At 43.6% G+C, this 15,434-nt stretch overlaps 1 pseudogene; it reads left to right on the top strand.

Moving 5' to 3' along the window:
- LOC132659492 (antigen WC1.1-like) overlaps positions 1-10,834 on the top strand; it is a 63,342-nt pseudogene extending 52,508 nt beyond the window's left edge.
- The last annotated feature ends 4,600 nt before the right edge of the window (positions 10,835-15,434 follow it).

The raw sequence follows: 15,434 nt of genomic DNA, 5'->3' as shown, positions 1-15,434 counted from the left end.
TCACCCTTCTGGTACATAGAGTAGAGAAGTCTTAAAGCCACTGTGCTAGTTTTTGTTGTTCTATAACAAATTGCTACATTGTTAGTGGTTTAAAAAAACATATTTATTTCCTTACACTTCTCTAGCTTAGATGTCCAGCAGGGATATCAGTGGTTGGGATCAAGGTTTCAGCAGGGCCACGTCACTTCTGAGCCTCTAGGAAAGAATCTGTTTCCTGTCTTTTCAAGCTTCTAGAAGCTGCCTGCCTTCCTTCACTCATAACCCCCTTCTGTTCATCATCAGACCAGCAACGCTCCCCCTCTCTGACCATTATCCATATTCACATCTCCCTCTAACCAGAATGAGGAAAAGGATTCCACTTTAAAGGATAGTGAGTCTAAGAATGTGATTAGACTGTGCTTAGGTGGTTAATCCACCATATTTCAGGTGACTCTTATCATCCCAGGGACCATACCTTAATCACATATGTAAAGTCCCTTTTGCCAGATAAGGAAACACAGACACAGCTTCCATGTAGACACCTGTGGGTCCATTATTCTATCTGCCTCCACACTGTCCACATCACATCCCTTTCATACACTCTCTTAGATGTTTTGTCAGGAAGCAGGAGTCAGCTCCCTCTCCCTGCAGGTGTCCAGATTGGTCTTCTTCTCAGTTCATATCCACCACATCATGATGGTAGAAATATTTAGAAAGAGAGACACAAATGGACAATGTCAGGTGAAAAGGAGACAAGTTTCACTCTGGTCATGTAATGGATTTACTTCCTCAGCCTGGTCACAGACGAATGTTCACAATTTTGGGGAGAGAGGAAAACCCAGAGCACTGAGTGGGGTGCTCACTGTGTCCTGTCTCCTCCTTTTCGATCTCAGAGTTCTTGGCCCTCAGGATGGTCAGCGAGGACCAGGAGTGCGCTGGGTGGCTGGAAGTTTTCTACAACGGGACCTGGGGCAGTGTCTGCCACAGCCCCATGGATGATGTCACCATGTCCATCATCTGCAGTCAGCTTGGCTGTGGGGACAGTGGACGTCTCAACACCTCTGTTGGTCTCAGGGAAGGTTCTAGACCCCGGTGGGTAGATCTAATTCAGTGTCGGAAAACTGATACCTCTCTCTGGCAGTGTCCTTCTGGCCCGTGGAAATTCAGTTCATGCTCTCCCAAGGAGGAAGCCTACATCTCCTGCGCAGGTGAATTATGTCTGTTTCTGTGTCTTTCCCAACTCTGTAGGAAGTTATTAGTGAGATTTGATATCTTAAAATCTAAGTGATGGGTTTAAGTTGAGTTTATAAAATGAAGTTTGGATGGAGCTAATTTAATCTACATGTTCCAAACTTGCTTTATTAAATTTTTTAATTAACTGATACATTGTATTTTTTTGCTGTGTACAACATAATGCTTATATGTTTGTGTGTACTGCTAAATGATCACTATAGTAAGTCTAGTTATATCTCTGTATATGGATCCATATATATAGATCCATATATAATTAAATATTTTTCTTACATGATGAGAATGTTTAAGATGTATTTTCTTGCCATCTTTCGAATAGACAATACAGAATTCACTATAGTCACCAAGCTGTATGTTATATCTCTTCACCTATTAATTTTATAATTCAAATTTATACCTTTTGATTACCTATGCCTGTACCAAATCCCCCACTTCTGGCAATCACCAACTACTCAGCATCACTGAACTTGCTTTTTGTTTTAATATTACACATATAAATGAGATTATATGGTATTTTTCTTTCTCTGTCTGATTTGTTTCACTTAGCATAATGCCCTCGAGGTCCATCCATGTTGTTGAAACTGGCAAGATTTTCCTCTTTTTTACAGGTGGATATAAGTCTATATTACATTATCTTTATTCATTCATCAGTGAAGACTTACATTGTTTGACTCAAATATATTGCTATAAAATACCGATGGATCTGGATAGGACTACCAAAACTAAGTTGAATAAAAGTGCCTGATGGATCTGTATAGGACTACCAAAACTAAGTTGAATAAAAGTGGTGAGGATAGACGTTTTTGTTTTGTGTCTGATTTCAGAGGAAAAGCTTTTGGTTTTTTACAGTCAAGTATGATGTTAGCTGTGTACTTTTCATATGGCCTTAATTATGTTGAGTTGCAATCCTTCTATACCAATTTGTAAAAGAGTTTTTACTGTAAGGGCATGTTGAATTTGTCAAACACTTTTTCTGCATCCTTTGAGGATGTGATTTTTACCTTTGGTGTATCACATTGATTAATTTGTGAATGTTGAAATATCCTTGTATCCTTGGAGCAAATATCACTTGATCATGGTGTATGATTCTTTTAGTGTATTGTCAAATTCAGTTTTCTAATATTTTGTTGATTATTTTTGCACCTGTATTTATCAGAGTATTAGCCTGTAATTTTCTTTTCTCATGGTGTCCTTATCTGGCTTTGGCATCAGACTAATGTTGGCTTCAGAAAATGAATTTGGAAGTGTCTTTTCTTCTGTGTCTGAAGACTTTGAGAAGGCTCCACCACTAAATACTGTTACGTTGGGAAGTTAAATTTCAGCAATAAATTTTGAATGAAATAAATAAATGTTGGCGAGGGCAACAAATAGTCAAATATAGCACCTTATTCCTTTAACATTTCTCTCTCTGTTTCTCTTTTTCCTTCCCCCCACCTACACACACACACACACACACACACACACACACACACACACACACACACTCCATTCAGGTACACCTTGAATGGTATGCTGGATGTTGCCTGAAACCCATAGCTAAGAGAATGTGGGATCAGATACTTCAAAAGCAGAGGCTCACTCACTTCCTTGTCTCTCTTTGCTCATCTCTTTGTCTTTTTCATTTGGAGGCCACGGAGGCATTAAACTATGAGACCTTTTATTGATGATGTTTTTCCTACAATTAAACACTGTGAATTGAGAGGTGGTAAAGTTTTTGACCATGAAAATGAGCAACCTGCTCACAGAGGTCCTGCCATCGTTTTCTCAGAGGTTCTCTGCATAGAGTGGGTAGGAGTTTTGACAGGATGATCTGGAAAGAATATAGAAATATTGATACTTTATGACAGGTACTATTTACCCTTCTGTTTTTTTAATTTATATTTATTTCTGTCAGCTTCCACTCTTATATATATATTTTCAGTCTTTTGTTTATTATTTCTGCATCTTCTCAACACATATTTTTCTCACTAGGTGTTTTTTAACTATTGCAAAAATTTCTGACTTACTCAGTGTGTACATATGTGTCCATATATCTTCTCAGAATTCTACTAAGTCTTTCCTATATATTTCCTTTTTAAAAGATTGCTAACTAACACTACGGGCTTTTCTGGTGGCTCACACAGCAAAGAAAATGCCTGCACTGTGAGAGACCTGGGTTTGATCCCTGGGTAGGGAAGATCCAGTGGAGAAGTGAATGGCAATCCACTCCAGTATGTTTGTCTGGAAAATCCTATGGACAGAGGAGCCTGGTGGGCTGCACTCCAAGGGTCACAAAGAGCTGGACATGACTCAGCGGCTAACACACACACACATGACCAACACTACATTGTGGGGCAATTATCTCCCAATTAAAAATAAATTTAGAAAAGAGGGTTTCCTTTCACAACAGTAGTCTTCACTTGCCCACTGTCACACTGAATAATAGTTAAGAGTAGTTTATAATCTATCCAATAATTTTCCATTAAAATTATGTACATGGGATTTTGAATATAAATTGACTCTGCACTTCTGGACTGGTTATTTTTTAATGTGAACTATTAATATAGACTGTTATTTTTAATTTATATTTGGATTACTATTTCACTGATTAGTATGAATTAAAAAAAAGATATTTTATTTCACTGAATTTTATTTGTCTATTCATTCATTTAATAAATATTTATCAAGCCCGTATTTAGGTATTTAGAAAAGTTTTTCCACAGATATTGTTGGATGAGTGCATACAATGTGCAGGCACTGTCCTAACAGCAGAAACAAGGCTCATATAAGATATACAAGGTCCTTCTTCTAATGGAACTTTCATTCAGAGGAGAGTGTGTAAATTCGAAGATGTCTGTGTTTATATTTGCTGTGGGGTGTAAAACTGATAAACAAGTACATATTTAAAGCAATTTCAGCTGGTGTCAGATGCAGTGAATGTTTCAGCCCAGGAGATAATGAGCCTGTGTTTTCACATGTCATTTGCACTGAGCCATGGACCTTGGATAATCTTATGCGGGGACAGGAACACTCTCAGCTGTTGTCCTGATCCGCTGTTTCCCTGCTGTTTGCAGGAAGAAGACCCAAGAGCTGTCCAGCTGCTGCCCCCTGCACAGGTACGTCAGCCCGCCCCCTCCCCTGCGGCTCCCAGGGGCTCCTTCCTCCCACCAGGGCAGTCACAGGAGGGGCTGCTGCCTTTTCAGACAGGAGAAGCTCCGGCTCAGGGGAGGAGACAGCGAGTGCTCAGGGCGGGTGGAAGTCTGGCACAGCGGCTCCTGGGGCACCGTGTGCGATGACTCATGGAGCCTGGCAGAGGCCGAGGTGGTGTGTCAGCAGCTGGGCTGTGGCCAGGCGCTGGAAGCCGTGCGGGCCGCGACATTCGGCCCTGGAAATGGGAGCATCTGGCTGGACGAGGTGCGGTGCGGGGGCCGGGAGTCCTCCCTGTGGGACTGTGCTGCGGAGCCCTGGGGGCAGAGCGACTGCAAGCACGAGGAGGACGCTGGTGTGAGGTGCTCTGGTGAGCAAGGGGCTCGGGCTCCACCCTGCGTGAGCAGGGGCAGCGCGGGGGCAGTGGGCTGGGCCGGGCATGGTGGAGAGTTTGTGTTCAGACATCCCGGGTGCTGGGGCTCTTATCTAGGACGGGGGAGCTGGGAGGACTGGACACTGATGTTGTGGAGACTGAGGGGTGATTTCAGACTCAGGAGGGAAAAGGTTTGCCCTGCATTCTGGCCAATACTTCTTCCCCACACTACTGTTTTTCTCTTTAGGTGTAAGGACAACATTGCCCACGACTACAGCAGGTACTGTGATCCATCCACCAGCAGGAGAGAATACTCAAATACTGGGGACCTGTTCTTCGGGCTCTCTGACAACTCAGAAGAGGAAAGAGTCTGAGGAACTGTGGTGTCGGGGAGGAGCCAGGGCATTACACTGGGGCAATCCCCTGCCTTGATGTCCAGGGTCAAATGTTCTCATGCCCGGGGTCCAAGGACGTCTGGTTCTCATGTTGTAGAATCTAAGGAACTCCCACCTGCCCCTGTGTGTTGATCGTCATCAGTGAGGTGCAAGTCCCAGGATGTTTGATGCTCTGTCTCCTGAAGCCCAAGGAGAGGCGATGAGCTGGGTCCTCAGAGGCTGTCTCGGCAGGGCAGCTCCCTGACAATCCCCAGCTCTGCCTCGGGGCCACACTGGCCAGAGTGGAGTTGACTTGTCTCAGGATGAGACCTGGGGGAGCCCTGACACTGTCTGAGGCTGAGACGCCATTGTCCGGAGTTCCTGAAAATGCTGAAACAGGAGATTTTTCTGTGCCCAAGACTATCTCCAGCCCTTTTTCCTGTTCTCCTTAGGGACTTCAAGTCCTCTCCCTGGTATCTTCTCCCTGCCTGGGGTCCTCTGCCTCATCCTGGGAGCCCTTCTCTTCCTTGTCCTCATCATCCTGGTGACTCAGCTGCTCAGATGGAGAGCAGAGCGCAGAGGTGGGCTGCAGGGGGAACTAGGGACCAGGGAGAATGTGCAGGCAGGAGATGGGGCAGTGTGAGGAGGGGAACCTGGGCCAGGTACTGTTCTGAGTTGCAGACTTGATGTGCTCTATGCTGAGCCCTAAGGGCTGAGTAGACAGAGGTTCTTAGGACTTGGGAGGGAGCTCTCATGAGTCATGGCCTCTCCTGTGAGTCCAGACAGAGTTGGTGCTGAGCTTTAATCAGGGTCAGACGAGGGGAGAAGATGCTGACATGGTGCACGGGGTAGGAGACAATGCTGAGGTCCTGGCAGCCCCCATGTGAGCACCAGGGATATGACAGTGGGCTGGCTGGATCGGGGTATCTGGGGAAGCTTCTCTGACCTGCTGGGTGATCTCTCAGCCTTATCTAGCTATGAAGATGCTCTTGCTGAAGCTGTGTATGAGGAGCTTGATTACCTTCTGACACAGAAGGAAGGTCTGGGCAGCCCAGGTGAGTGTCTCATCTGCCCTCCTGGGATCTCTGGTTGTCACCACACCCTGGCTGTGCACATCTTCTCAGCACCTGCAGACCCCATGTTTGCCCCAGGCTCACAGAGACGGCTCCTCCAGAGAAGCAGGATGGCCTCTCAGAGCTCTGTGATCTCCCAGCCTCTGTGTACACTGCAGAAGCCAGGCCTGCCCCTTCTCAGCTTTAACACAGGTCCCATGGGCGTGGGGCAGGTCATTCTGTGTGTTGTGTGATGTTTGTCTCCACATGAAGCTTCCCGTCAGATTTCTCACTGACTAAACTGTCGTATTACACCAGAGATGGTGAGGACAACAGTGACTCCAGATCCGCTCCAGGAAAGAGAGGTGGACCTGGCTCAGCTGGGCTTTCGGAGGAGAGTTTCCCTCAGAGGAAATGTAAGGGGAGTGGTTTTCCTCTGATGGACCAGTGGCATCCCTTGTGTCCAGATGGGGCTCGTCCTCCTTCTCTGGCTGTTCTGTGATGTCTCATGTCGGGGATGGTATCTCTGTGTCCAGAAACACCACAGGCACACAATGTTACTAAAAAATAACATCTGTGAAGCACAATTTGTCGATATCCTTTAGCAATGCTCAAGGGTAAAAGAGTTGCTTTGAGATATGTAGTTTCCACCAGAAAATATTAAGATATGTAAAATCATGTTTTGGCTTATGGACACATCAAAGTGAAACATGGTCTTAGAGAAAAAAGTCTTTTGAAACAAGGAGTGACTGGTGTCTTCATTCAGAAACTCAGAACCTCTGGGTCAGAAGGTATCTTAGGTATTCCCAAGGCCAACCCACTTACTGCGGTTTCATACACTCCCTTGTCTGCTCTTGGAACCCCCAGATCAGAGGACTGATGTCCCTGCTGAAAATTATGATGATGCTGAAGAAGCACCAGTGCCTGGAACTCCTCCTGCCTCTCAGGGGAGCGAGGAGGAAGTGCCCCCAGAGAAGGACGATGGGGCGAGGTCCTCTCAGACAGGTGAGTGGGGTCAGTTGATCTCCTGCAATCTTTCTATCTGGAAAGAGTGAATTTGTGCTCCTCAATGCCCAGCCGCCCTAGAGATTCAAAACATAGGTAATCTCATACATTTGGTAGCATCTCTTGACCATATGCCATATTTAATGCTGTCAGATTCCTTGCAAGGAGTGAGGAATCACTCTGCTTTTGGCATTTATGTCTCTATAATGTGACATAAACTTATCACTTTATATGTGATATACTTGCATGAAGATTTATAGATTAGGGAATTTCCCGGTGGTCCAGAGGTTAGGATTCTTCACTTTCACTGCTAAGGCCTAGGTTCAACCCTGGTCAAGGAACTAAGATCCTGCAAGCATTGTGTCATGGCCAAAAGAGAAACTTATCGATTAATTGAGCATGTTTTTCCAGTAGTCATGTATGGATGTGAGAGTTGGACTGTGAAGAAGGCTGAGTGCTGAAGAACTGAAGCTTTTGAACTGTGGTGTTGGAGAAGACTTTTGAGAGTCCCTTGGACTGCAAGGAGATCCAACCAGTCCATTCTGAAGGAGATCAGCCCTGGGATTTCTTTGGAAGGAATGATGCTAAAACCAAAACTCCAGTAAGTTGGCCACCTCATGCAAAGAGTTGACTCATTGGAAAAGACTCTGATGCTAGGAAGGATTGTGGGTAGGAGGAGAAGGGGATGACAGAGTATGATATGGCTGGATGGCATCACTGACTCAATGGATGTGAGTCTGAGTGAACTCTGGGAGTTGGTGATGGACAGGGAGGCCTGGCGTGCTGTGATTCATGGGGTCGCAAGAGTCGGACACGACTGAGCACCTGAACTGAACTGAAAAGAAAGCTATGTGCTGAAGAGTTGATGCTTTTGAACTTTAGTGTTGGAGAAGACTCTTCAGAACCCCTTGGATGACAAGATCAACCCAGTCAATTAAAGGAAATCAATCTTTAATATTCATTGGTAGGACTGAGCTGAAGTAGAAGCTCCAATACCTTGGCCAACTGATGTGAAGAACTGACTCCTTAGAACAGACCCTGATGCTGGGGAAGAATGAAGGCAGGAAGAGAAGGAGATGACAGAGGATGAGATGGTTGGATGGCATCACCAACTCAATGGATATGAGTTTGAGGAAGCTCTGGGAGTTGGTGATAGACAGGGAAGCCTGGTGTGCTGCAGTCCATGGGGTCACAGAGAGTCAGGCATGACTGACTGAACTGAACTGAACCAAATTCAAAGGTAGAACAAGTGTTCTAATAAGATCTTTGCACTGTCACATACATGAATCAAACCATTCAGTATCACAGTAATCCAGGTCTACGCCAAATCAGTAATGCTGAAGAAGCTGAAGTTGCCATTCTAGGAAGACCTACATGACCTTTTAGAACTATTACCTAAAAAGATGTCCTTTTCATTATAAGGGACTGGAATGCAAAAGTAGGAAGTCAAGAGATACCTGGAGTAACAGCCAAATTTGGCCACGGAGTACAAAATGAGGCAAGGCAAAGGCTAATAGAGTTTTGGCAAGAGAACGCACTGGTCATAACAAACACCCTCTTCCAAGAACACAAGAGAGGACTCTACACGTGGACGTCATCAGATGGTCAGTACCAAAATAGATTGATTATATTCTTTGCAGCCAAAGATGGAGATGCTCTATACAGTCAGCAAAAATAAGGCCAGGAGCTGACTGTGGCTCAGATCATGAACTCCTTATTGCCAAATTCAGACTTAAACTGAAAAAAACAGAGAAACCTACTAGACCATTCAGGTATGACCTAAATCAAATTCCTTATGATTATACAGTAGAAGTGACAAATAGATTCAGGGGATTAAGTTTGATGGGCAGAGTGCTTGATGAATTATGAACGGAGGTTCATGACATTGTACAGGAGGCAGGGATCAAGACCATCCCCAAGAAAAAGAAAATGCAAAAAGGCAAAATGGTCTCCTCAGAGGCCTCCACTGAGGAGGCCTTACAAATAGCTGAGAAAAGATGATAAGTGAAACCAAAGGAGAAAAGGAAAGACATATCCATTTGAATACAGAGTTCCAAAGAATAGCAAGGAGAGATAAGAAAGCCTTCCCACTGATCAATGCAAAGAAACAGAGGAACACAATGGACTGGGAAAGACTAGAGATCTCATCAAGAAAATTACAGATACCAAGGGAATATTTCATGCAAAGAAGGGTACAATAAAGGACAGAATTTTATGGACCTAACAAAAGCAGAAGATATTAAGAAGAGGTGGCAAGAATACCCAGAAGACCTATACAAAAAAATCTTCATGACCCAGATAATCATGATAGTGTGATCACTAACCTAGAGCCAGATATCCTGGAATGTAAAGTCAGTGGGCCTTAGGAAGCATCACCACGAATGAAGCTAGTGGAGGTGATGAATACCAGTTGAGTTCTTTCAAATCCTGAAAGATGATGCTGTGAAAGTGCTGCACTCAATATGCCAGCAAATTTGGAAAACTTAGCGGTGGACACAGGACTGGAAAAGGTCAGTTTTCATTCCAATCCCAAAGAAAGGCAGTGCCAAAGAATGCTCAAACTACCACACAATTGCACTCATCTCACACGCTAGTAAAGTAATGCTCGAAATTCTCCAAGCCAGGCTTCAGCAATATGTGAATCATGAACTTCCTGATGTTCAAGCTGGTTTTAGGAAAGGCAGAGGAACCAGAGATCAAATTGCCAACATCTGCTGGGTCATGGAAAAGCAAGAGAGTTCCAGAGAAACATCTATTTCAGCTTTATTGACTATGTCAAAGCCTTTGACTGTGTGTATCCCAATAAACTGATATTTCAGTAGCTTCAAGAAGATACTCATTCTCTAGAAAAGAGTGTTTCTCCATCTGAGGGCCTGTGTAGTTCCTGGGGAGGAGATATCTGTGGCTGCATCTGTGATACTATTTGTGGACATTTGGGAACAGAAGTCAAGTCAACTAAGAGCAGACTTGGGTTGTAAGTGAGGAATTCAGATTTTTCCTGTTTCCAGTCTCCCTCTTATTGTGAATTTGCATCTATCACCTGTGAAAGGAGAACATTTAGATTCCTTTTTATGATTCTTACCATTGCTGGGCATCTCCTTGCTACTGTGCTGCCTGGAAGCAGGTCTCCCAGAGCTCGTGAGCACAGGTCTCCTGTGATGCAGGATTTCCACATGCACGGAGGCCCGGGAGACCACATGAACTGGATCTGAGAGGACAGCTGGGATCCATCCTCACTGGAACTCATGTGAAATAGCCTGAGCCTCCCTCCCCACACCTGGGTCCCAGGGATGCTTTGTCATAAGCACTTGCTTGACTCCTTTCCACCAGAGGTTCTGTCCCATCCTCATGTCTCAGTTCTAATCAAACTTCTCTTTTCTATTTCAGGCTCTTGTCTGAACTTCTCCACAGAGGCTGCTGATCCTGGAGAAGGAGAAGAGAGCCTCTGGCTGCTCCAGGGAAGAAAGGGGACGCTGGGTACGATGATGTTGAACTCAGTGCCCTGGGAACATCCCCAGTGACTTTCTCGTGATGCTGTATCAAATATGAGATGAAGCCTCAGATATTCTAATTGCCTGTATTTCAGTAGAGTAGTGCTGACCTGTAATTGAGTCATATGAAAATTGCTCAAAATAAAATATTCTGAATAAATTAACTTTTTGCTGTGCTGTTAATTTAGCAAGTTCCATGGCAAATGGTCCTCAAATGCCATCTTCCTCAAAGGAAATACAAGATGAGTGAGCTCACCTGCTTTCTCACCTATCTTAGAGGCTAATGAGGATATGATCACAAGTGCTCCAGGTCACTCTTATTTAGAAAAGGATGTAAACTTGGTCTACATTCACACACCCCTTCCTAACAAGAGGAACTCATGGGGGAAAAATAACAGTTCTAAACATCTCTGAGTTTGTAACTTGTTCTTGAACACCAGACTGGGTGTGAGCTTCAAAGTGAAAGGTTGGCTGGTGGGAAAGAATGGATATAGCTTTCCTTATCCTGCCTCAATATTCACAGGCCAATTAAAACTCTAACTGTACATAACTGCCTCTTCTTTTTTCATCTCTCATTTATTCCTTTACAAACACCTCTTTGCTCATCTCCCATGTCTATTTGATTATCCAATCCTTATAAATCCATTCCTTCTTCTCCATCTCTTCCTACTGTTTCTTCAGGATGCTGCTATTTCTTGTCTCTCCAAGGATCTCTCCTTCTAAGTGAATTATATCAGTTCATATACATCTTCAAGTTGATGGAAGGCAACTTGATGCTCACCCACACCCTGTATTCAGGTGGGACAAGAGGGCAAGAAAGTGGAGACCTAGGCAGAGGGGATCCAGAGGAATGGATGTAGATAGAAAGATCAGGAACATTTGGCTATTTATGTTTCAGAGATATGGATGGAGGCATCTGACATGACTGATTTCTTAGAGGAAGCATTTCAGACCAAGGGGCTTCTTTGAAAACATCTATTCTTCAGATGTTTCAAGACTGTTTCAAGGTTGCTTTAATCTGGTTACTACTGAAAATGTAATTGTGATCCTGCTGTGACTCCTCAGGGTAGAGAGAGCTCTCATGAAGAAGTGGCAAAGTAAAGATTACGCTTACACAGCACCACCCCCGCAACCCCCGTGCACCCCCACCCCTGGCCAATTCCACTGTGGACATGTGGGAAGCTGCTGAACTAATATAAAACCTGAGAGTGCTGGCCTAGTTCTGAGCTGGACCCACCCAGTTTCTTGGTTGATGACTCTGGATGGTTTCTAGAGCTCCAACCTCCACTCACGCTTGCACTTTTCATAGTTCTAGGCTGTGCTTGGGGATGGGAAGATGCCCAGGGCTTCTTCCAGGGCAGCTCACATGGCTATTCACTTGGGAAGTGATAAAATAGATGATATATGATGAAATAAGGCACACATGCAAGAAGCTCAGTGAACTCCAAGAAAACGCAGATAAACGATTAAATTCAGGAAGACACTATATGAAGAAAATAAGATTTTAAAAAATTATCATCATTATAATTGTTTTTAATTTTTGGTTGCACTGAGTCTTTGTTGCTGCACATGGGCTTTCTCTAAATGCAGCAAGCAGGTTTCTCTGTGCAAGGGCTTCTCTTATTGTGAACAGGTTCTAGGCATCCAGGCTTCAGGGGTTGCAGCATTGCCTCCTATTTGTGATTTGCGGGTCCTAGAGCTCAGGCTCAGTAATTTTGAGCTAGGGCTCAGTAATTGTTGAGCTAGGGTGTTACTTCACAGAATAAATTCAGATTTTTTTAACAGAGATAGAAATCATAAAAAAGGAAGTAAACAAGGAGTTTGCTGATGGTTTCATGGTTAGGATTTGATGCATTTGCCGCTGTGGTCTGGATTCAATCCCACTAGGGGAACTGAGATCCCTCAAGCTTTGCAGTGAGGCAAAGAGAATAACAGAAGGAACAAAACAGAAAAATGAACCAAACAGAAATTCAGATGCTTAAGATTCAGTTCAGTTCAGTGGTTCAGTCATGTCCGACTCTGCGACCCCATGGACTGCAGCACGCCAGGCTTCCCTGTCCATCACCAACTCCTAGAGCTTGCCCCGACTCATGTCCACTGAGTCGGTGATGCCATCATCCAACCATTTCATCCCCTGTCATCCCCTTCTCCTCCTGCCCTCAATCTTTCACAGCATTAGGGTCTTTCCTAATGAGTCAGTTTTTCGCATGAGGTTGTCAAAATACTGGAGTTTCAGCTTCAGTATCAGTCCTTCCAATGTATACTCTGGACTGATTTCCTTTAGGATGGACTGGTTGGATCAGTTGCTTGAGGCAACAATGAATGACACGCAACAAAATGAAAAATGCTGCCTAGAGCATCAACAACAGCAGAAGACCCTGTAACTCAGAAGGCAGGACCACTGAGATTACCCAACCAGGGGCCAAAGGAAAAGAGGAATGACCAAGTGTGGAAGAACCTGTGTGAACTGTGGGGCAACATTCACAGAAACAACCTGCACAGTATTGGAGTCCCGGAAGGAGAAGAGAGGGAGAAAGGGACAGAGATTGCACTTCGAGAAATAATACCAGAAAAGTCCCAAAGCTGATGAGATTTAGACATCCAAGTTCATGTAGCTAATAGGTCACTCCTCAGAGTTCATTCAAAATGATCATCCCCAAGACACATTACTTGTAATCAAGAAAAGAGAGAATTCTGTAAGCAGCAAGAGAAAAGTAAATGCTCACAAAAAGAAATTCCCTTAAAAATATCAGTGGACTTCTGAGTAGAAACCTGACAGTCCAGGAGAGAAAGGATGATATATTCAATCTTATGGGAAAACAAACAAACAAACAAACCTACCAACCAAGAATAATTTTCTCAGGAAAGTTGTTTTTCATAAATGAAGACGATATAAAGACTTTCCGATATAAAGTCATATCATGAATATCCTGTTGAGGGAAATAACAATTGAGGGAATTCACCAACATTAGGTTTGTCTTACAATATTGCTGAGGTAATTCTTCAAACTAAGTGAAGGATGCTGATTTTTATATGAAAGAAGTAGAAATATGCAACAGACTTGTAAATGTAAATACTGAATTCAATTCATCATTAATATGGTAGTGTGTTAAACCAGTTAGCTTCAGTCTAACGTATTAAAATAACTATAAAGAAAAAATATTTTGTTCGTGGATACACAATATAGAGAGAGGTAAATTGACATCAAAAACAAAATGCGTAGAAGGGGATAAAAAGTTAGAGCTTTTGCATGTCATTGGAATTAACTTGTTATCAGTGTAGTATATACTGTTGTCCCTCTAAGATGTTTTATGTGAGCCATGTGGCAACAAAAATGTAAAAGCCTACAGTAGATTCACAGAAAGTAACAAGAAGGGACTCAAAGAGCAACATTATCCAAAATTATCAGTTCACAGTTCTAACTGTTGTGCAGAACAGTTGAGTTGTCCTGGTCTCCACATCATCTTTCAAGATCAGCCCAAGAGGACTCCCCTTCAAAAAGTGAAAGACTAATTAAGCTGTCTGTTATTTTAAGCCAAAGAAATCTTTTGGCCCTCATCTCCTTCCTTATGTCATATCGATGGTGCAGCTGTACTTTTTAATCGCAAATTTTCTTCCTGTGATATTGCTGTGTGATTTTAATGAAAAAACTGCCAATGATAAGCCATATGAATATCCTGTCTCCTCAGTTGGGTTTGATTAAGACTTATTAAGAAGCCACATGTAGGTACTTTGTGGTTTGTCTTGTGTATCCTCAGAGATAGAGATTTGCAGTGTTCGTTGTGACATATTTGTTGGTGATAAGCTGCTTGTTTTGAAAATCAAATCTTGCCTTGCTAATTGCAAGAAACATATGCCTTTAAAACAAAAAAATTAGCTAAGTGATGTTCTCAGAAACATTTCTTTATATTTAAGACAATTTCTCTTCAACATTTAGTACAATGCCATTCAGCCATTCAATAAATATTAGCTGAGCATCTGTTAAGTTATAGAGAGGGGAGATACAGAGCTTAAACACAGGCACAGGCCTCACTTCAATCCTGGGCCCTGGCAAGGCCTCAGACAATGCCTTCAGACTGCAGGCACCTAGGTTAGCATGCCCAGATTGGGAAGCATTCGATGACAAGGAAAGAGATCTGTTCACAGAGTCTTTGATGTTAAAGGAGGAACACATTTGCTGTGTTTCCAGTGTTCTTAGGCTGGTCTGCGGGCAGGACTCAGCTGCACCAAAGCTCCACATGTGACAGAGCCTCAGTTCATAGACTTTGAGTCTGAGCAATCACTCAGGCTTTGAACTCTGAGTGCCACCTCAGAGGCACTAACCTTAGGTTTCAGTGGTTTAAGAATCACCACCCACAAGAACTCACTAGCTCTGCAGTTGGTAATTACGTCAGTTCTGAGCAGAAGTGGATTAATAATGAAGTTAATGAAGCGTGTTCTTCAGAGCCTCTCCTTGCTCCAGCCCCTTCCAAGTCCCAAAGGGGCCGTAGGGCTGTGGTTGAAACAGAGAGGACTCTATGATCCTTGCCCCTCACCGTGTCTTCTGCCTGCCTTTTGCCTGTGGGAAACTTCAGTCAAAGAATACGTTTAATTGGAAAAGCGAGAAACGTGGAAGCAAAGGAAAACATTCAGAGGAGACCAAATAATAATAAATTAGTCATTAAGCACAGTAAGGACCTTTAGTTCTTTCTCAAGGGTTATGGATGATATTCTGAGCAAGTCCTGGGAGCTTCTTATAGATACAGAACACCAGGTGGAGCAGTGACTGCATGATGACCACACT

Source organism: Ovis aries, chromosome 3 (genome assembly GCF_016772045.2).
Source record: "Ovis aries strain OAR_USU_Benz2616 breed Rambouillet chromosome 3, ARS-UI_Ramb_v3.0, whole genome shotgun sequence".
Classification (NCBI taxonomy): domain Eukaryota; kingdom Metazoa; phylum Chordata; class Mammalia; order Artiodactyla; family Bovidae; genus Ovis; species Ovis aries.
This window is presented reverse-complemented; position numbering and strand designations above follow the sequence as displayed.